Source organism: Triticum urartu, chromosome 6A (assembly GCF_056163025.1).
Source record: "Triticum urartu cultivar PI428250 chromosome 6A, HENAU_Tu73, whole genome shotgun sequence".
Lineage (NCBI taxonomy): Eukaryota > Viridiplantae > Streptophyta > Magnoliopsida > Poales > Poaceae > Triticum > Triticum urartu.
Genome location: NC_141878.1, coordinates 497,342,744 through 497,365,943, shown reverse-complemented (window position 1 = coordinate 497,365,943; position 23,200 = coordinate 497,342,744). Strand labels below are relative to the sequence as shown.

General features: G+C 44.7%; 2 pseudogenes; both read left to right on the top strand.

Moving 5' to 3' along the window:
- Positions 1 to 490: 490 nt before the first annotated feature.
- On the top strand, positions 491 to 565 carry LOC125517741 (small nucleolar RNA R12; annotated as a pseudogene).
- A 363-nt stretch (positions 566 to 928) lies between these two features.
- LOC125517744 (small nucleolar RNA R12) lies at positions 929 to 1,004 on the top strand (annotated as a pseudogene).
- The last annotated feature ends 22,196 nt before the right edge of the window (positions 1,005 to 23,200 follow it).

Here is a 23,200-nt window from a genome sequence, read left to right as displayed (position 1 = left end):
TTTTCATAACATCTGCTGCTAGTAGAAATTATGGAAGCTAAAAAGCCAAATCAAGTTCAGTCATCTCATTTCACCTTTGCAAAGAAGATACTAATTTTCTAAACTGTGAATTTGATGTTAACGTCTTATATGTGCGTCTTATATGTCCATTTCATAACATGGTGCGTATTATATGTGTGTTTGATGTTAACGTCGCTTGTGGTTTTGCAGGGTTCTGAGGCTGCAGCCTGGGCACCATCAGGGTATGTTGTTTCCCTGTCCTGTTTCTTCAGTGCTCAATAGTTGCTTGTGCGACTTCTACTAGTCTTTTATGTAATGCTAAACTAAAATGGGTCTAGTTATACTAATCATTCCATGAAAGTTCAGTCTGATTTGTTGGTACTCTAATAGAATCATTGTTTGCTCATGCTCAGAATCATTGTTTGCTCATGCTCAGAATCATTGTTTTACATATGTTACTTGTGATGTTCTGCTGGCTGAGATGTGCATGATCTGGGTGATGAAGAAAATTGTTCAGATTCCCACTGATTTTCATGATTATTACAACCAGATACTTCTGATGGATCATGCCATCTCTTGGACTATATATGTACTCCCTCCGTAAACTAATATAAGAGTGTTTAGAATACTAAACTAGTGATCTAAACACTCTTATATTAGTTTACAGAGGGAGTATTCCTTTATTATTGAGCAAATACTTTCCTTTGATTTTTTGCAAACCTCTTAGCAGTAATTTTCGTATCCTCTTTTTTGTGTTCTGCTGGCTGATGAGATGTGCATTACCTGGGTGATGAAGAAAATCGACGGGTCACGCCATCTCCTGAAGTACATTTGCACATTTTTACTGCTTTAGACTGACTGTACATGCATTCCTTCATTGGTTATGAACCTTATTGCTCATTGTGTTCTGTTGGGTTGAACTGCATGATTCCGGGTGATGAAGAAAATCGTTTGGATTCCCACTGATATTTCATGATTAGTGTAACCAGCTACTTCTGATCCATAGCTTGTACTGCAACTAATGTGTCATGCGTTTTGTGGCAGCAACAGCAGCTAGCAGGAGCAATTCTATTGCTGGTTTGCATTGAAGATATTGTATTCTGTTGCTATATCATTGTTTAATAAAACCACAGCATGATGCTCACATGAGATATCCACATGTTTCTGTGCAGTTTTGCTACAAGCTGTGTGTTGATTTGATAACAGGAGTTTCCTTGTCCTGGTCCTATACTGCATTTTGACTCCTATGTTTCTGTGCGCATGTGTTTAATTGATGTTGTTTCAACTTTGAACTGCTTCTGCATATACTGCAATTGAGATTTAAATTTGTGGTTGTTCCTCTTTTACAGATGCTCAAGTGTGAAGCCGTGAAGTATGAAGCAAGTGTGAAGCCGTGAAGTGTGAAGCCGTCAAGTTCTACTTAGTGAAGAGTAGCATATTGTAGCATATATGTGTTGTAAAGATTGTAATAGATTTATTTAGTGGTATATTTGATGATTCTTTTTGATTATTTATATGATCTGAAAAGTTGTGAAATGGAAACTTGACCAATGGGTCCACTTATGAAAATAATCTGTCAATTTTGTACATTTTTGACATGTGGGACCAATTTGAGAGATGATCATGACAAGTGGGACCCATCTGACTAGTGGGACCAGCTTGAATATATAATGGCTGAACAAAGAAAAGCAATAAATAATAAAAGGCCACGGGCCAACAATAAAAAAGGCTACAACATTGGGCCTGGCCCATGTAGTTGACCAAAATTAATCAAGAAAAAAAATATAAAAAAGGCCGAATTGTTGGGCTAGGCCCATGTAGAAAACTGAATTGGACCGGGCTGAATCTTGTGCCACATCAGCTTGCCACGCTGGATGCCTACGTGGCCTGGAGAGGGTGCTAGTGACCAAAACTCCACAATGGACATATTTTGGTCATAAACGTTTGCGACCATTCCAGAAGAAAGGTCGCTATAGTCAGTTTACGACGCCCAGCTTTTGACCTTATGTTTTTGGTCACAAAAAGGTCATAAATGGAAATTTGTGACCATTCAGTGACCAATAGTGGTGGTCATAAGTTGACATATTTCTTGTAGTGTGGTGTTATGTGAAGGTCGACTACATGACACTTCACCATTATTTGGGCCTAGAGGAAGGCATTGGGAAGTAATAAGTAGATGATGGGTTGCTAGAGTGACAGAAGCTTAAACCCTAGTTTATGCGTTGCTTCATAAGGGGCTGATTTGGATCCATATGTTTTATGCTATGGTTCCTTAATCCTTCTTTCGTAGTTGCTAGCTATTCCTTTGACAATATAAGCTTGTAGGTATGCCCGAGGATGTTGTCAAGAAGAAGGTATTCCCTTTATCTTTCAATCATGGTATAGGCTATGTGATGATATTGGATCATGGAACTACAACTGATTGAAATTGGAATTTCATCAGAAGTTTTATCCTATGCATTTGGTTCATCGTGATCGGAATTAAATATATAATTTGTGGCCTCGTGAAGGAGAAAGTATCGCTCAAGCTTGGGGGAGGCTTAAGTCAATGTTATATACATGCCCCAATCATGAGCTCTCAAAAGAAATTATTATTCAAAAAATTTATGCTCGACTTTCTCATAATGATCGATCCATGCTCGATACTTCTTGTACTGGTTCCTATATGAATAAGGATATCGAATTCGTATGGGATTTATTGGAAAGAATTAAACGCAACTCTGAAGATTGGGAACTCGATGAAGGTAAGGAGTCAGGTATAAACCTCAAGTTTGATTGTGTTAAATCTTTTATGGATACTGATGCTTTTCGTGATTTTAGCACTAAATATGGACTTGACTCTGAGATAGTAGCTTCTTTTTGTGAATCTTTTGCTACTCATGTTGATCTCCCTAAGGAGAAGTGGTATTCATCCTCCCATTGAAGTTAAAGTAGTAGAACCTACTAAAGTTGAAGAAGAGACTATTACTTATAATATTGATCCTATTGTTCCTACTGCTTATATTGAGAAACCACCTTTTCCTGTTAGAATAAAGGATCATGCTAAAGCTTCAACTATGGTTTGTAAGAGTTATACTAGAACACCTACACCCCCTGAACAAATTAAAGTTGAACCTAGTATTGCTATGGTTAAAGATCTCTTAGTCGATAATATTGATGGGCATGTTATTTATTTCTATGATGAAGCTGCTGGAATTGCTAAACCTGATATGAAAGATAAACATAGACCTGTTGTTGGCATGCCTGTTGTTTCTATTAAAATTGGAGATCATTGTTATCATGGCTTATGTGATGTGGGTGCTAGTGTGAGTGCAATTCCTTATTCCTTGTATGAAGAAATTATGAATGATATTGCACCTACTGGCATAGAATATATTGATGTTACTATTAAGCTTGCCAATAGAGATACTATTTCACCAATTGGGATGGTTAGAGATGTTGAAGTATTGTGTGGGAAAATTAAATACCCTACTTATTTTCTTGTTCTTGGTTTCCACAAGATAATTTTGTCCCATTATATTTGGTTGACCTTTCTTGAATACTGTTAATGCTAAGATAGACTGCGAGAAAGATATTGTTACTGTTGGTTTAGGGGATATGTCTCATGATTGTAATTTCTCTAAATTTCATAGACAACACCATGATAAAGAATTTCTTGGTAAGGATGAAATTATTGGTCTTGCCTCTATTACTGTGCCTCCAGCCGATCCTTTAGAACAATATTTGCTAGACCATGAAAATGATATGTTTATGAATGAAAGAAGGGAAATAGATGAAGTATTCTTTAATCAAGGGCCTATTCTGGAACACAATTTGCCTGTTGAAATCCTCGGAGATCCTCCTCCACCCAAGGGTGATCACGTGTTTGATCTTAAACAATAACCTGATACTATGAAATATGCTTATCTTGATGAAAAGAAGATATATCCTGTTATTATTAGTGCTAACATTTCAGAGCATGAAGAAAAGAAATTATTGAAAACTCTAAGGACGCACCGTGCCGCTATTGGATATACTCTTGATGATCTAAAGGGCATTAGTCCCACTCTATGCTGATGACCCACAAGTATAGGGGATCAATTGTAGCTCTTTCCGATAAGTAAGAGTGTCGAACCCAATGAGGACCAGAAGGAAATGACAAGTGGTTTTAGCAAGGTAGTGTGTGCAATTGCTGAAATTGTAAGTAACATAGTAGTTTGATAGCAAGATATTTTGTAACGAGCAAGTAATGATAATAGTAATGAAAGTGCAGCAAGGTAGCCCAATCCTTTTGAGGCAAAGGACAGGCCAAAATGGTCTTTTATAATAAGCAAAGCGTTCTTGAGGGTACACGGGTGAGGGAGTCCTGGATTAGGGGGTCTCCGCACAGCCGGACTATATCCTTTGGCTGGACTATTGGACTATGAAGATACAAGATTGAAGACTTCGTCCTGTATCCGGGTGGGACTCTCCTTGGCGTGGAAGGCAAGCTTGGCAATACGGATATGTAGATCTCCTCCCTTGTAACTGACTCTATGTAACCCTAGCCCCCTTCGGTGTCTATATAAACCGGAGGGTTTTGTCCGTAGGACAACAACAATCATACCATAGGCTAGCTTCTAGGGTTTAGCCTCTACGATCTCGTGGTAGATCAACTCTTGTAATACTCATATCATCAATATCAATCAAGCAAGACGTAGGGTATTACCTCCATCAAGAGGGCCCGAACCTGGGTAAACATGGTGTCCCCTGCCTCCTGTTACCATCCGCCTTAGACGCACTGTTCGGGACCCCCTACCCTCCGCCGGTTTTGACACCAACATTGGTGCTTTCATTGAGAGTTCCACTGTGCCGTCACCGTAAGGCTTGATGGCTCCTTCGATCATCGGTAACGATGCGGTCCAGGGTGAGGTTTTCCTCCCAGGACAGATCTTCGTATTCGGCGGCTTCGCACTGCGGGCCAACTCGCTTGGCCATTTGGAGCAGATCGAGAGCTACGCCCCTGGCCATCAGGTCAGGTTCGGAAACTTAAGCTACACTGCCGACATCCGCGGAGACTTGATCTTCGACGGATTCGAGCCCTTCTCAGGTGCGCCGCACAATCATGATGAGCATGACGTAACTCTGCCGTCGGACAGTGTTCGGGAGATCACACCTACAACTACTCCGGCCCTCAATCCGGAGCAAATTGCGCTGTCCGAGGATGGGGGGATAGACCCCGCCATGGAGGCCACACTTTTAGTGGCGATAGAGCCGGATACTGACTTCACCCCTTACGAGAGCCGTGTTGCCGAACTACTGGATTCGTCTCCGGCCACGGACTCTGAGCCACCTGTGTCCATGCCTATCGAATCTGATTGGGCACTGATCATGCAGTTCACCTCCGCGGATATCTTTCAGCACTCACCTTTCAGCGACGTGCTAAATTCATTAAGGTCTCTCTCCTTGTCAGGAGAACCTTGGCCGAACTATGTCCGACTAGAATGGGATGCGGACGATGAAGAAATTTGCTCCCCACCCACCACCCACTTAGTAGCCACTATCGACGATTTAACCGACATGCTCGACTTCGACTCCGAAGACATCGACGGTATGGACGACGATGCAGGAGACGAACAGGAACCACCACCCACAGGGCGCTGGACTACCACCTCATCATATGATATATATATATATGGTGGACACCCCCAAAGAAGGCAATGACGACGAGACAGCGGAGGATGACCCCTCCAAGAAGCAACCCAAGCATCGACGTCAGCAGTGCCGCTCTAAGTCCCTCCATAGAAAAATTAGTGATACCGGCACAAGAGACAATAACACTCCGGATACTGCCGAAGACAACAACAATCCCCTCCAGCACGATTTAGAGCGGGAGGGTGAAAAAGCTAGCCCTCCAGAGAAGGCAACAGATGGAGAATCGGAGGAGGACAATTACATGCCTCTCTCCGAAGATGAGGTGAGCCTCGGCGACGAAGAATTTATCGTGCCTGAGGATCCCGGCGAGCAGGAGCGCTTCAAGCGCCGGCTTATGGCCACAACAAATAGCTTGAAGAAAAAGCAACAACAGCTTCGAGCTGATCAAGATTTGCTAGCAGACAGATGGACCGAAGTCCTTGCAGCCAAGGAATACGAACTCGAGCGCCCCTCCAAGAGTTACCCAAAGCGCAGGTTGCTACCTCACCTCGAGGAGGTAGCATTGAAACCTACATCACCAGTGTATGATGCGGCTGACCGGCCACCTCGTGGCCGAGCTAGAGAGGTGTTTCAGCCTGAAGTTCATCCTGCACCCCGCCGCCACTCAAACAAAAATACCAAGGCCCGGGGAAACACGCGGGACCTGCGAGACGTATTGGAAAGCAGGGCAAAACATGCAAGGTCGATATACGGGTCATGGGGACGTGCGCCAACGCGGGACGATGACTGTCACGTCGGATACACTAAAAGTAAATCCGGCCGGGCTGAATACAACAGACAAGACTCATATGAACTGCGTCGTGATATAGCCCGGCACAGAGGCGCCGCACACCCCCTATGCTTCACGAATGAAGTTATGGATCATGAATTCCTGGAGGGTTTTAAACCCGTAAATATCGAATCGTATGATGGTAGAACAGATCCCGCTGTATGGATTGAGGATTTCCTCCTCCACATCCACATGGCTCGCGGTGATGATCTGCATGCCAACAAGTACCTCCCACTAAAACTCAAAGGACCAGCTCGGCATTGGCTGAATAGCTTGCCAGCAGATTCCGTCGGCAGTTGGGAGGATTTGGAAGGTGCATTCCTTGACAACTTCCAGGGCACTTATGTGCGACCACCAGATGCTGATGACTTGAGCCATATAACTCAGCAGCCCAGGGAATCGGCCAGGCAATTCTGGACACAGTTCCTAACTAAGAAAAACCAAATTGTCGACTGTCCGGATGTAGAGGCCTTAGCGGCATTCAAGCATAACATCCGTGACGAGTGGCTCGCCCAGCACCTCGGCCAGGAGAAGCCGAAGTCTATGGCAGCCCTCATGACACTCATGACCCGCTTTTGCGCGGACGAGGATAGCTGGCTGGCTCGCAGCAACAACACATCAAGGAATCCGGGCACTTCGGATACTAAAGATGCCAACGGCAGACCACGTCGTAACAGACAAAAGCGCCGCAACAACGGCGATAACATCGATGATACGATAGTCAATGCCGGATTCAGAGGCTCTAGATCCGGTCAGCGGAAAAGCCATTCAAAAGAAGTACTCCAGGCTCATCCAGTTTGGATCACATACTTGATCGCTCGTGTCAAATCCACGGCACCCCCGATAAGCCAGCCAATCACACCAACAGAGAATGATGGGCATTCAAGCAGGCCGGCAAGTTGAATGACGAAAACAAGGACAAGGGGCTGCATAGTGATGATGAGGAGGAGCCCCGGCCGCCGAACACGGGAGGACAGAAGAGGTTCCCCCCACAAGTGAAGACGGTGAACATGATATACGCAACCCACATTCCCAAAAGGGAACGATAGCGTGTGCTAAGGGACGTCTATGTGATAGAGCCCGTCACCCAAAGTTCAACCCATGGTCCTCATGTCCGATCACCTTTGATCGGAAGGACCACCCCACTAGTATCCGTCATGGCAGATCCGCCGCATTGGTCCTAGACCCCATCATCGACGGATTTCACCTCACTCGAGTCCTTATGGACGGCGGTAGCAGCCTGAACCTGCTCTATCAGGATACATCGCGCAAAATGGGTATAGATCCCTCGAGGATCAAACCCACCAAAACCACCTTTAAGGGCATCATCCCAGGTGTAGAGGCCCGTTGCACGGGCTCAATCACACTGGAAGTGGTCTTTGGATCTCCGGACAACTTCCGAAGCGAGGAGTTAATCTTCGATATCGTCCTGTTCCGCAGTGGCTATCACGCACTGCTCGGGCGAACCGCATTTGCAAAATTCAATGCGGTACCGCATTACGCATACCTCAAGCTCAAGATGCCAGGACCTAGGGGGTCATTACAGTCAATGGAAACACAGAGCACTCGCTCCGCACGGAAGAGCACACTGCGGCCCTCGCAGCAGAAGCACAAAGCAGCCTTTTAAGGCAAACCACCAATTCGGCGATACAACCGCCGGACACCGTTAAGCGAGTCCGGAGTAACCTGCAACAGGATCGCCTGGCACATTCAGAGCTTGCCTAGCAATTCGGGCCCCGTCCTAGTCCCAGTCAAGCGACAAAATCCGCGCCACGCATACATAATTACGCACTAAAAATACCATGGGCATAGGCGGGGGCACGATCAGGGCACGTCTCGCAATGCGGCTTAACCTCCCTAGGGGCTGCATACCTTTATCATTTTTTCTCTTTTAGGACCTTACTCTTTGGGAGCCCTTTCCGGCAGTATGATTGCAAAACACATTACGGGAAGGAACAACCAAGGAGGCAAGAAGCTAAGACGTACAAGGGAACCCCCAGGTGGTCTCTAATAACAAACGATATACCCGCTTTTTACTACCCATACGCAGCTTGCCCTTGGATAGGACATGTCAAATAGTCCTATTCTTTGCTTATTACACTACTTGTACCAGTACGCTTCGATGTATTATTTAAATAACAATGCATAGCATTAGTCTATTATTGCATTATCCATCCTTTTTTGCTGATATGTTCATTTACGACAACTTGCACCCGTACATTCTAGTATGGTCAGTACGCCAGGGGCTTTCGCTTACCCCATAATATGGCGTGAGAAGTCCGAACACTTTCAACAGTGCGGCACCCCGAACTTAAAGCATTATATGCATCAGCTTCGAATCATGTCTTGGGTCAATAGTTGGGTTTGCCCGGCTCCCATGTTTTGGTACCTTACGTTCCGCTATATCGGCTAAGGTAGCACTGGGAGAACTACTGTGATTGTGTCCCGGTTCTTTCGGACGAGCACCTCAGTCGAGAAAGCCGAAAACTGACAGTCATGATAAGGCAAGAGCTGGTCGCTGTTCGAGAGGTCTGATACGTCTCCGTCGTATCTATAATTTTTGATTGTTCCATGCCAATATTATTCAACTTTCATATACTTTTTGGCAACTTTTTATATTATTTTTGGGACTAACATATTGATCCAGTGCCCAGTGCCAGTTCTTGTTTGTTGCATGTTTTTTGTTTCGCAGAAACCCATACCAAATGGAGTCCAAACGGAATAAAAACTGACGGAGATTTATTTTGGAATATTTATGAATTTTGGGAAGTGGAATCATCGCGAGACGGTGCCTGAGGGGGGCACGAGGTAGGGGGGCGCGCCCCAGGGTGTCAGGGCGCTCCTGACCCTCGTGGCCACCCCGTAAGGCGGTTGGAGCCCTTCTTTCTCCGCAAGAAAGCTAATATACGGATAGAGATCATGTTAAAATTTCAGCCCAATCAGAGTTACGGATCTCCGGGAATATAAGAAACGGTGAAAGGGAAGAATCTGAGAACGCAGAAACAGAGAGAGACAGAGAGACAGATCCAATCTCGGAGGGGCTCTCGCCCCTCCCACGCCATGGAGGCCATGGACCAGAGGGAAAACCCTTCTCCCATCTAGGGAGGAGGTCAAGGAAGAAGAAGAAGGAGGGGGGCTCTCCCCCCTCGCTTCCGGTGGCACCGGAGTGCCACCGGGGGCCATCATCATCACCGCGATCTTCACCAACAACTTCACCGCCATCATCACCAACTCTTCCCCCCTCTATGCAGTGGTGTAACCTCTCTCTTACCCGCTGTAATCTCTACTTAAACATGGTGCTCAATGCTATATATTATTTCCCAATGATGTATGACCATCCTATGATGTTTGAGTAGATCTGTTTTGTCCTCATGGCTATTTGATGATCGTGATTGGTTTGAGTTGTATGTTTTATTATTGGTGCTGTCCTATGGTGCTCTCCGTGTCGCGCAAGCATGAGGCATTCCTGCTGTAGGGTTTGCAATATGCTTATGATTTGCTTATGGTGGGTGGCGTGAGTGACAGAAGCACAAACCCGAGTAAGTAGGTCGTTTGCGTATGGGATAAAGGGGACTTGATGCTTTAATGCTATGGTTGGGTTTTACCTTAATGAATCTTTAGTAGTTGCGGATTCTTGCTAGAGTTACAATCATAAGTGCATATGATCCAAGTAGAGAAAGTATGTTAGCTTATGCCTCTCCCTCAAATAATATTGCAATAATGATTACCGGTCTAGTTATCGATTGCCTAGGGACAAATAACTTTCTTGTTGACAAAATCTCTTTACTAAAACTAATTTAGTTGTGTCTTTATCTAAACAACCCCTAGCTTTTATTTACATTCTCTTTACTTTCTTGGAAGCTTACCCAAAAACACCTACAAAGTACTTCTAGTTTCATACTTGTTTCTGGTAAAGCGAACGTCAAGTGTGCCTAGAGTTGTATCGGTGGTCGATAGAACTTGAGGGAATATTTGTTCTACCTTTAGCTCCTCGTTGGGCTTGACACTCTTACTTATCGAAAGAGGCTACAATTGATCCCCTATACTTGTGGGTTATCAAGACCTTTTTCCGGCGCCGTTGCCGGGGAGCAATAGCATGGGGTGAATATTCTCGTGTGTGCTTGTTTGCTTTATCACTAAGTAATTTTTATTTGCTGTTCTTAGTTGTTTCCTATCTTTAGTTATGGGTAGGAAACGCAAAATACCAAAAAAATTAGTTGTACCTACTGAACCAATGGTTGAAGAACCAATCAAAATCTATCACACCGCTGAAGGTTATTACTTGGATCATCTTCGATCCCTATGTGCTCGTGCTGAAACCCCAACTAGCTTAGTTGAGGGCAAATCTTTAGATGAGCATGCTTGTTATGTGCGACACCCTATATCTCAAAAAGGGAAACTTTTACAGCATCAAATTAATACTATGCAATGCTATGCTTGGAATTTATGCTATTATTATGATTTTACTTGTTGTTCTGAAAACCCTAAGAAACACCTTCCCTACCAATGTGAGTTTAGTGATAATGGAATTGTATCTTCGTATGCTAAAGGTGCTTATAGTTACTATGATGTTCAACTAATTGAAGAATTTGTTGCTTTTAAGGGTGCTTTTGAAATTGCTTCTTTGATTGAAAAGTATGATGCTACTCTTTACAAATCTGAAATTTTTGCCATACTTGAATATTGTTATGAGAATTATGCTTCTAATGCCTATGTTAAACAATATATTGAGGAGTACTCCGCTGCCCAAGAAGAAACTAATATTTTGCAGGAGTCTATGGAAGAAGAAATTGATGAAACTGTGAGCTCATTGGATGAAAAAGATGATGAGGAGAGCGAATAACAAAAGGAGGAAGAGCGGATTAGCTACACGTGCCCACCTTCTAATGAGAGTAACTCTTCAACTCATACATTGTTTAAATTCCCTTCGTGCTTACTGAAGGATGATTGCTATGATGACTGTTATGATCCCGTTGATTCTTTTGAAATATCCCTTTTTGATGATGCTTGCTATGCTTGTGGCCAAGATGCCAATATGAATTATGCTTATGGAGATGAACTTGCTATAGTTCCTTATGTTAAACATGAAATTGTTGCTATTGCACCCACACATGATAGTCCTATTATCTTTTTGAATTCTCCCAACTACACTATATCGGAGAAGTTTGCACTTATTAAGGATTATATTGATGGGTTGCCTTTTACCGTTGCACATGATGATTTTGATGAATATAATATGCATGTGCTTGCTGCTCCTACTTGCAATTATTATGAGAGAGGAACTATATCTCCACCTCTCTATGTTTCCAATATGACAAAATTGCAAGAAACTGTTTATACTATGCATTGGCCTTTACTATGTATGCATGAATTGTTATTTTATGATATGCCGATGCATAGGAAGAGAGTTAGACTTCGTAGTTACATGATATATGTTGCTTTGTGCTCACTACTAAATTACAAATCATTGTTAATTAAAATTGGCTTTGATATACCTTGGGATCCGGGTGGATCCATTACTTGAGCACTATATGCCTAGCTTAATGTCTTTAAAGAAAGCGCTGCCAGGGAGACAACCCGGAAGTTTTAGAGAGTCATTTATTTCTGTTGAGTGCTTTTATATAGTTTAAAAACAACAAAAATAAAGAGGGGAACCCAAAACTTTTTCAAAAAGGAAAGCGAAAGTGAGAAAGACAAGCATTGTTGAAGTGGGAGCTAGCCTTGAACTTTGTTCATGCTCACGGAAACTTTGTGAATCTTGATTACAGAAAATTTTCAATAAAAATAATTATCCCCTTTTACAATTCCATTGTATTATAAAAATAATGTGCCAAGGTTTGCCTTTAGGATGGTTACAATGCTTGTTGGTTTGTGCGGTGCAGGACAGAAACTTTGGCTGTAGTGCATGAATTTTAATGTTTTACTAGAACATCAAATAGTTCTGATATTTTTTGCACTGTCTTTCTGTACAAATTTTTTATTTTTCCTAATTTTGGAAGAATTTTTCAAGTATCATAAGTATGGTGAATGTTCAGATTGCTACAGACTGTTCTGTTTTAGACAGATTCTGTTTTTGATGCATAGTTTGCTTGTTTTGATGAAACTATCAATTTATATCAGTGGATTAAGCCATGAAAAAATTATATTACAGTACACACAATGCAATAACAAAATATGAATTGGTTTTCAATAGTACTTAGAGTAGTGATTTGCTTTATTATACTAACGGATCTTACCGAGTTTTTTGTTGAAGTTTTGTGTGGATGAAAGTGTTCGATGATCGAGAAGGTTTCAATGTGAGAAGAAGGAAGAGAGGCAAGAGCTCAAGCTTGGGGATGCCCGAGGCACCCCAAGTAAATATTCAAGGAGAGTCAAGCGTCTAAGCTTGGGGATGCTGGGTAGGCATCCCCTCTTTCTTCAATAAATATCAGTATGTTTTCGGATTCGTTTTGTTCATGCGATATGTCCAAGTATTGGAGCGTCTTTTGCATTTAGGTTTTTATTTTTCTTTTTATGCACCATGCTGGTATGAGATAGTCCTTGGTTGATTTATAGAATGCTCATTGCACTTCACTTATATCTTTTGAGTATGGCTTTATAGAATGCTTCATGTGCTTCACTTATATCATTTGAAGTTTGGATTGCCTGTTTCTCTTTACATAGACAACCGCCATTTGTAGAATGCTCTTTTGCTTCACTTATACTTGTCAGAGCGTGGGCATATCTTTTGTAGAAAGAATTAAACTCTTGTGCTTCACTTATATCTATTTAGAGAGAGGACAGGAATTGGTCATTCACATGGTTAGTCATAAAATCCTACATAAAACTTGTAGATCACTGAATATGATATGTTTGATTCCTTGCAATAGATATAAAGATGGTGATATTAGAGTCATGCTAGTCGAGTAATTGTGAAATTGAGAAATACTTGTGTTGAGGTTTGCAAGTCCCGTAGCATGCACGTATAGTGAACCGTTATGTAACGAAGTCGGAGCATGAGGTGTTTATTGATTGTCTTCCTTATGAGTGGCGGTCGGGGACGAGCGATGGTCTTTTACTACCAATCTATCCCCCTAGGAGCATGCGCGTAGTACTTTGTTTCAATGACTAATAGATTTTTGCAATAAGTATGTGAGTTCTTTATGACTAATGTTGAGTCCATGGATTATACGCACTCTCACCCTTCCATCATTGCTAGCTTCTCTAGTACCGCGCAACTTTCGCCGGTACCATAAACCCACCATATACCTTCCTCAAAACAGCCACCATACCTAGCCATTCCGAGATATATTGCCATGCAACTCTCATCATCATCATATACATGACTTGAGCATTCATTGTCATATTGCTTTGCATAATCGTAAGATAGCTAGCATGATGTTTTCATGGCTTGTCCGTTTTTTGATGTCATTGCTACGCTAGATCATTGCACATCCCGGTACACCGCCGGATGCATTCATATAGAGTCATATCCTTGTTCTAGATATCGAGTTGTAATATTGAGTTGTAAGTAAATAAAAGTGTGATGATCATAATTATTAGAGCATTGCCCCCCCCCAAAAGAGAGAGGCCAAAGAAGCCTAAATAAAAAAAGGGGGGGCAAAGAAGCCCGCAAAAAAAGGGGCAATGTTACTATCCTTTTACCACACTTGTGCTTCAAAGTAGCACCATGTTCTTCATATAGAGAGTCTCTTGAGTTATCACTTTCATATACTAGTGGGAATTTTCATTATAGAACTTGGCTTGTATATTCCACGATGGGCTTCCTCAAATGCCCTAGGTCTTCATGAGCAAGCAAGTTGGATGCACACCCACTTAGTATCAGTTTGAGCTTTCATATACTTATAGCTCTAGTGCATCTGTTGCATGGCAATCCCTACTCACTCACATTGATATCTATTGATGGGCATCTCCATAGCCCGTTGATACGCCTAGTTGATGTGAGACTATCTTCTCCTTTTTGTCTTCTCCACATAACCCCCACCATCATATTCTATTCCACCTATAGTGCTATGTCCATGGCTCACGCTCATGTATTGCATGAAAGTTGAAAAGGTTTGAGAAACGTCAAAGTATGAAACAATTGCTTGTCTTGTCATCGGGGTTGTGCATGATGTGAATGCTTTGTGTGGTGAAGATGGAGCATAGCCAGACTATATGATTTTGTAGGGATGAGCTTTCTTTGGCTATGTTATTTCAATACGACATAATTGCTTGGTTGGTATGCTTGAAGTATTATTATTTTTATGTCAAAGGATAGACTATTGCTTTGAATCACTCGTGTCTTAATATTAATGCCATGATTAGACATATGATCAAGATTATGCTAGGTAGCATTCCACATCAAAAATTATCTTTTTTATCATTTACCTACTCGAGGACGAGCATGAATTAAGCTTGGGGATGCTGATACGTCTCCGTTGTATCTATAATTTTTGATTGTTCCATGCCAATATTATTCAACTTTCATATACTTTTTGGCAACTTTTTATATTATTTTTGGGACTAACATATTGATCAAGTGCCCAGTGCCAGTTCCTGTTTGTTGCATGTTTTTTGTTTCACAGAAAACCCATACCAAACGGAGTCCAAATGGAATAAAAACTGACGGAGATTTATTTTGGAATATTTATGAATTTTGGGAAGTGGAATCATCGCGAGACGGTGCCTGAGGGGGGCACGAGGTAGGGGGGCGCGCCCCAGGGTGTCAGGCGCGCCTCTGACCCTCGTGGCCACCCCGTAAGGCGGTTGGAGCCCTTCTTTCGCCGCAAGAAATCAAATATCCAGATAGTGACCGTGTTAAAATTTCAGCCCAATCGGAGTTACGGATCTCCAGGAATATAAGAAACGGTGAAAGGGAAGAATCTGAGATCGCAGAAACAGAGAGAGACAGAGAGACAGATCCAATCTCGGAGGGGCTCTCGCCCCTCCCACACCATGGAGGCCATGGACTAGAGGGGAAACCCTTCTCCCATCTAGGGAGGAGGTCAAGGAATAAGAAGAAGAAGGAGGGGGGGCTCTCTCCCCCTCGCTTCCGGTGGCACCGGAGTGCCACCGGGGGCCATCATCATCACCACGATCTTCACCAACAACTTCACCGCCATCATCACCAACTCTTCCCCCCTCTATGCAGCGGTGTAACCTCTCTCTTACCCGCTGTAATCTCTACTTAAACATGGTTCTCAACGCTATATATTATTTCCCAATGATGTATGGCTATCCTATGATGTTTGAGTAGATCTGTTTTTTCCTAATGGCTATTTGATGATCGTGATTGGTTTGAGTTGTATGTTTTATTATTGGTGCTGTCCTATGGTGCTCTCCGTGTCGCGCAAGCGTGAGGGATTCCCGCTGTAGGGTTTGCAATATGCTTATGATTTGCTTATGGTGGGTGGCGTGAGTGACAGAAGCACAAACCCGAGTAAGTAGGTTGTTTGCGTAAGGATAAAAGGGACTTGATGCTTTAATGTTATGGTTGGGTTTTACCTTAATGAATCTCTAGTAGTTGCGGATGCTTGCTAGAGTTCCAATCATAAGTGCATATGATCCAAGTAGAGAAAGTATGTTAGCTTATGCCTCTCCCTCAAATAATATTGCAATAATGATTACCGGTCTAGTTATCGATTGCCTAGGGACAAATAACTTTCTTGTTGACAAAAGCTCTTTACTAAAACTAATTTAGTTGTGTCTTTATCTAAACAGACCCTAGCTTTTATTTACGTGCACTTTACTTTCTTGGAAGCTTACCCAGAAACACCTACAAAGTACTTCTAGTTTCATACTTGTTTCCGGTAAAGCGAACATCAAGCGTGCGTAGAGTTGTATCGGTGGTCGATAGAACTTGAGGGAATATTTGTTCTACCTTTAGCTCCTCGTTGGGTTCGACACTCTTACTTATCGAAAGAGGCTACAATTGATCCCCTATAATTTTGGGTTATCAAGGTCTCAAGTCCTTAAAGACTTTTTCCGCTTCGGGCGAGGAGTCGGCCTTGCCCGACTTAGGCGTATATAGCGCCCCAAATTCGGCCTTCCGAATACTAGGGGCTTCGCCAAAATTTAAAATTGTAGACTTCTATGGCTAAGTGAGAGTGATAAAGCCTTATAGTCCAATTGCCTGGTTCGTTGCGCTGAATACCTCCCTCGAAGGACCCAAAATTGGGATAAAGAGTGTTCAGGTTTATCCTGAACACCCCAATACTAGCTACATGGGGGCAGAAGCCAACGACTGGCCAACTCTCAGATTTTATAAACGGCCGCTCAGAAGGTAATATTTTAAATTCAAAAAGCGTTGCATAGCGCAAATGAACTCGTTTCACATTACAGGATCACATGAGCATGTTCATTCAAAAATTACATCTTTAGCACATTCCTTTGCCACAAGGCGGGAACCCTTCAGGACACTGTCATAATAAATTTTGGGGCAGCGATGCTCCTTGCCCTCTGGTGGCCCCTCCTTCACCAGCTTTACGGCTTCCAGCTTCGCCTAGTGCACCTTCGCCCGGGCAAAAGCCCTGCACGCACCCTCGATGCAGACAGACCGCTTTAGGACTTCAAGCCGCGGGCAGGCATCCACAAGCCACCTCACCAGACCGAAGTAGCTGCTAGGCAGGGGATCGCCAGGCCACATCCAGACTATAAGACCCTTCATGGCCTGTTCGGCCGCCTTGTGAAGCTCGACTAGTTGCTTCAGCTGGTCGCTCAAGGGCATTGGGTGTTCAGTCCCAATATACTGAGACCAAAACAACTTTTCCGTCGAGCTCCCCTCCTCAGCTCGGTAAAACTCCGTGGCATCCAGCACACTGCAGGGAAGATCTTTGAACGCTCCTGGAGAGCTCCAAACTCGGGTAAGTAAAAGGAAAGTTTCCTTCACATGCTTGCTTTGCATAATGAATGCATTACCCGCTGCTATCTTCTTCACCAAATCATTCTCCTGGAGGGCCTTGTGGGCTTCAGCCTTGGCGCTCTATGCGCTTTCAAGCGCCTTTGCAAGCTCGGACTCTCGCGTCGTAGAGTCAAGATCCAAGGACTCGTGTTTTTTGGCGAGAGCTTTGAGCTCTTGCTGCACCTCGCCTACCCGGGCTTCTTGTTTTTCCCGTTCAATGCGCTCCTTGGCCGCTTTGTCTTTGGCCTCGGACAACGCCTTCTTCAGGGTCGCCACCTCGGTTGTGGCCCCTGGCAAATTCATGATGATCCTATTATTTTAAAAGCAAATTTCTTTTTTAATATATAGACAAGGTATTGCTTACCTGTGCTCTCCTCGAGCTGCCTCTTGGTAAGGTCGAGCTCGTCCTCGGACCAGTCAAGGTCCTGCTTCAGTGCAGCGACCTCCACAGTACGTGCGGCAGCGGCCAGTAGTGAAGCCTGCATATGCACATAGACATATTATGATTAGACTCCAAACAGAGCATCAGGGGCTACTGTCTATGCGGTAATATTTTCCTATATTTTCATTGCTACCTGAAAGCCCGTTGGAGGCTGGCACAAGCTTCAGTTAGTCAGTTTTTGGCGGACTGAACTTTCTCGATCACCGCACTCATGATAGTGCGGTGCTCTTCATCGATGGAAGCGCCACGAAGCGCTTCCAGCAAGTTGTCCGATGCCTCTGGATGGACAGAGGCCACCGGCACAGGCGGCTTGCCCCCCTTAACGGGAGGTTACCTGCCGGAGTCCGAAACCACTGAAGGTTCTGGCACAGTGTTCGGCTGGGGGCCGAACTGGGAGCCCGTGGGAATCTTGCTCCCTTTGCACCCAGGGTCCGGAAGGTCGCCTCGAGGTGCCCCCAGGACTACCTCCCCTAGGATCGGTGCCTTTTGAGACAACACCTCGATGTTGTCCGTAGGGCAAGGGGTGGAGGCGGTCGGAAGTGAATCGCTATTCATATCCGACGAGTCCAAAGAACCGTCCGACGAAGATACGTCGATATGGGCTCGGGACGGACTGCATAATCATATCTAGCGTAAGGAGAAGCGGTGCAATAAAACATACCATGAATTACTACGGTATCTGGATACTTACGACTTCGCCAGGGGCTTTTCCCTGGGTAACCACTCGTCATCGTTGTGGGCGGCCGTCGTGGAGCAGTCCAGAAGGAGGGCCCTTCCTTTCTTGGAACCTTTGGCCTCCCCGATTGGGGCGGCCTTCCTTTTCTTGTCTCCCCCGACTGGGGGGGAGAACTTTCCTCTTCCTCCTCCTTGTTTTCGTGGGAGGAGGGCGCGTCGGAGTTATCGGACAATGAGTCCGATATAACCTTGGGCCGGAGATCCTTTCGGGTCCCCGTGGCCTTCTTCTTGGCCTTCTTCAACGACACCTCGTAAGGCGCCGGAACCAGCATCTCCGTTAGGAGAGCATTTGCAGGATCTTCAGGCAGGGGGGCTGGGCAGTCGATCTGCTCCGCTGTCTCTACCCAGTCCTGCTAATAGCATGGAAGCTTAGATCCCGCACATGATTAAATTGGGGCAAATAAATATCCTGCGAGAAATAAAAAACTTACCGGATTGGCATGGCGCTTTGCGCTGAGTTTGTGGTCCTCGGTAAGGGGAGGAGGTACCTCGGCACCCTTGAACAGCACCTTCCAGACGTCCTTGTGCATCGTGTCGAAGAGCTCTCGCAGCGTCTGGTGCTTGGCTGGGTCGAACTCCCACAAATTGAATACCCGTCGTTGACACGGGAGAATCCGGCGGAAGAGCATGACCTGGACCACGTTGACGAGCTTGATTTTCTTGCTCATCATGTTCTTGATGCAGGTCTGGAGTCCGGTCAGCTCTACTGGGGAACCCCAGGACAGGCCCTTCTCTTTCCAGGAGGTAAGCCGCGTGGGGATTCCGGATCGAAATTTGGGGGGCGCCACCCAGTTGGTGTCGCATGGCTCGGTGATATAGAACCCACCCCGATTGCCACTCCTTTATGGTCTCCACATAGGAGCCTTCAAGCCAGGTGACATTAGGCATTTTTCCCACCATGGCGCCTCCGCACTCTGCTTGCTGGCCGACCACCACCTTCGGTTTAATATTGAAAGTCTTCAGCCACATGCCGAAGTGGGTCCTGATGCGGAGGAAGGCCTCACACACGACGATAAACGCCGAGATGTTGAGGATGAAATTGGGGTCCAGATCATGAAAATCCAGCCCGTAGTAGAACATGAGCCCGCGGACAAACGGGTGAAGAGGAAATCCCAGTCCGCGGACAAAGTGGGTAAGGAAAACTACCCTCTCATGGGGTGCGGGCGTAGGGATGATCTGCCCCACATCTAGCAGCCGGTGCGTGATGTTCGTGGCCAGATATCCGGCTTCCCGTAGCTTTGCGATGTTCTCCTCCGTGACTGAGGAGAACATCCACTTGCCTCCCGCTCCGGACATGCTTGGAGTGGTTTGAGGAGAAAGACGCGAACTTGGGCGCTGGAGCTCGAGTGCGCGAGAATGGATAAGCAAGGAGGAAGAAGGCATGGGTAAAAAGGGTGAATCTTTGTCCCTTTATAAGGGCGGAAGAGGCGATGCGCCTCCCCACTTACCTGGTAAAATCTCTTATTCCTCGAGTGCCGTAATTGATGGCACGGTTGGGTTACCCACGTCCGTATTGACGAGAATCCTGTGATAAGGGGACTCGATCTCTGATTCGACAAGACGTGTCAAGAAAACCGCCTCGCGATATGTGCAGTGCTGGTTGAGGAAAACGGTTCGAATAATGACCGGCCGTGGTATGATGTCATGCTATCAAACGTGTCAGCAGATTAGATTTGTGGAAATATTATTCTCTCTACGGTGGTATGTGGAACTTGTTTTGCAGAGCCGTACACTATCCTTGTGTTCAAAATCTTCTATGGAGTATTCAGAGGAGGAACCCGCCTTGCAATGCCGAAGACAAATCTGCGCGCCGGACTCATCGTCATTGAAGCCTGGTTCAGGGGCTACTGAGGGAGTCCTGGATTAGGGGGTCTCCGGACAGCCGGACTATATCCTTTGGCCGGACTGTTGGACTATGAAGATACAAGATTGAAGACTTCGTCCCGTGTCCGGATGGGACTCTCCATGGCGTGGAAGGCAAGCTTGGAAATACGGATATGTAGATCTCCTCCCTTGTAACCGACTCTGTGTAACCCTAGCCCCCTTCGATGTCTATATAAATTGGAGGGTTTAGTCTGTAGGAAAACAACAATCATACCATAGGATAGCTTCTAGGGTTTAGCCTCTACGATCTCGTGGTAGATCAACTCTTGTAATACTCATATCATCAATATCAATCAAGTAGGACGTAGGGTATTATCTTCATCAAGAGCGCCCAAACCTGGGTAAACATCATGTCCCCTGCCTCCTATTACCATCCACCTTAGACGCACAGTTCGGGACCCCCTACCCGAGATCCGCCAGTTTTGACACCGACAACGGGAATTTCATCTAGTCACTTTCATCATGTTGATTCGATTTGTGTTCGCTACTTTGATAATTTGATATGTGGGTGGACCGGTGCTTAGGTGATGTTCTTACTTGAACAAACCTCCTACTTATGATTAACCCCCTCACAAGCATCCGCAACTACGAGAAAAGTATTAAGGATAAATCCTAAACATAGCATTAAACTTTTGGATCAAATCGGTCCGTTACGAAACAGAGCATAAACTAGGATTTAAGATTTTGTCACTCTCGCAACCCATCATCTAATAACTACTCCACAATGCATTCCCTTAGTCCCAAATATGGTGAAGTGTCATGTAGTCGACATTCACATGACACCACTAAGGGAATCACAACATATATACTATCAAAATATCAAACACATATCAAGTTCACATGATTACTTGCAACATGATTTCTCCCGTGACCTCAAGAACAAAAGTAACTACTCACAAGTGATAAACATGCTCAAGATCATAGGGGTATTAAATAGATATTGGATCTGGACATATAATCTTCCACCAAATAAACCATATAGTAATCAACTACAAGATGTAATCAAAACTACTAGTCACCCACAAGCACCAATCTAAGTTCTGGTACAAAGATTCAACACAAGAGATGAACAAGGGTTTGAGAGGAGATGGTGCTGTTGAATATGTTGATGGAGATTGCCCTCCCCAAGATGGGAGAGTTGTTGGTGATGATGATAACGATGATTTCCCCCTCTGAGAGGGAAGTTCCCCCGGCGGAATCGCTTTGCCGGAGGGAAAAAAGTACTCCTGCCCAAGTTCCACCTCGAGACGGCAGCGCTCCGTCCCGAAAGTCCTCACTTTATTTTTTCTAGGTTAAAATGACTTATATACCAGAATATGGGCACCAGAGGTGGGTCAAGGGGAGAACAACCCACCAGGGCGTGCCTGGGCTCCCTGGCGCGCCCAAGTGGGTTGTGCCCACTTGGTGGGTGAAGGAAATATGCCCTAGAGGCAATAATAAAGTTGTTATTTATATTTCCTTATATCATGATAAATTTTTATTATTCATGCTAGAATTGTATTAACCGGAAAATTAGTACATGTGTGAATACATAGACAAACAGAGTATCCCTAGTATGGCTCTTCTAGACTAGTTCATTAATCAAAGATGGTTAAGTTTCCTGACCATAGACATGTGCTGTCATTTGATAAATGGGATCACATCATTAGAGAATGATGTGATGGACAAGACCCATCCGTTAGCTTAGCATAATGATCGTTTAGTTTTATTGCTATTGCTTTCATCATGACTTATACATATTCCTCTGACTATGAGATTATGCAACTCCCAAATACCAGAGGAATACCTTGTGTGCTATCAAACGTCACAATGTAATTGGGTGATTATAAAGATGCTCTACAGGTGTCTCCGATGGTGTTTGTTGACTTTCCATAGATCAAGATTAGGATTTGTCACTTAGTGTATCGGAGAGGTATCTCTGGGCCCTCTCGGTAATGCACATCACTATGAGCCTTGCAAGCAATGTGAATAATGAGTTAGTTATGGGATAATGCATTACGGAACGAGTCAAGAGACTTGTTGGTAACGAGATTGAACTAGGTATGATGATACCGACGATCGAATCTCGGGCAAGTAACATACCGATGACAAAGGGAATGACATATGTTGTTATGCAGTTTGACCGATAAAGATCTTTGTAGAATATGTAGTAGCCAATATGAGCATCCAGGTTCCGCTATTGGTTATTGACTAGAGTTGTGTCTCGGTCATGTCTACATTGTTCTCGAACCCGTAGGGTCCGCACACTTAACGTTCGATGGCGATTTGTATTATTAGTTAAGTGATTTGATGACCGAAGTTTGTTCGGAGTCCCGGATGAGATCATGGACATGACGAGGAGTCTAGAAATGGTCAAGAGGTAAATATTAATATATTGGAAGGTTGCATTCGGACATCGGAATGGTTCGGGCATTTTTCCAGAGTACCGGGAGGTTACCGGAACCCCCCGGGAGAAGTATTGGGCCTATTGGGCCTTATTGGAGGAGAGGAGAAAGGCCACGTGAGAGGGGCTCCCCCCTTGCCCAAACCGAATTGGACTAGGGGAGGGGGCCGGCCCCCCTCTTTCCTTCTCCCTCTCTCTCCCTTCCCCTTTTCCCTCTCCGGTGGAAGGAATGAGGGGGGGGGGGGCGAATCCTACTTGGACTAGGAGTCCAAGTAGGACCCCATATTGGGCATTATTGGAGGAGAGGAGAAAGGCCACGTGAGAGGGCCCCCCCCTTCCCAAACCGAATTGGACTAGGGGAGGGGGCCGTCCCCCCCCTCTTTCTTTCTCCCTCTCTCTCCCTTCCCCTTTTCCCTCTTCGGTGGAAGGAAG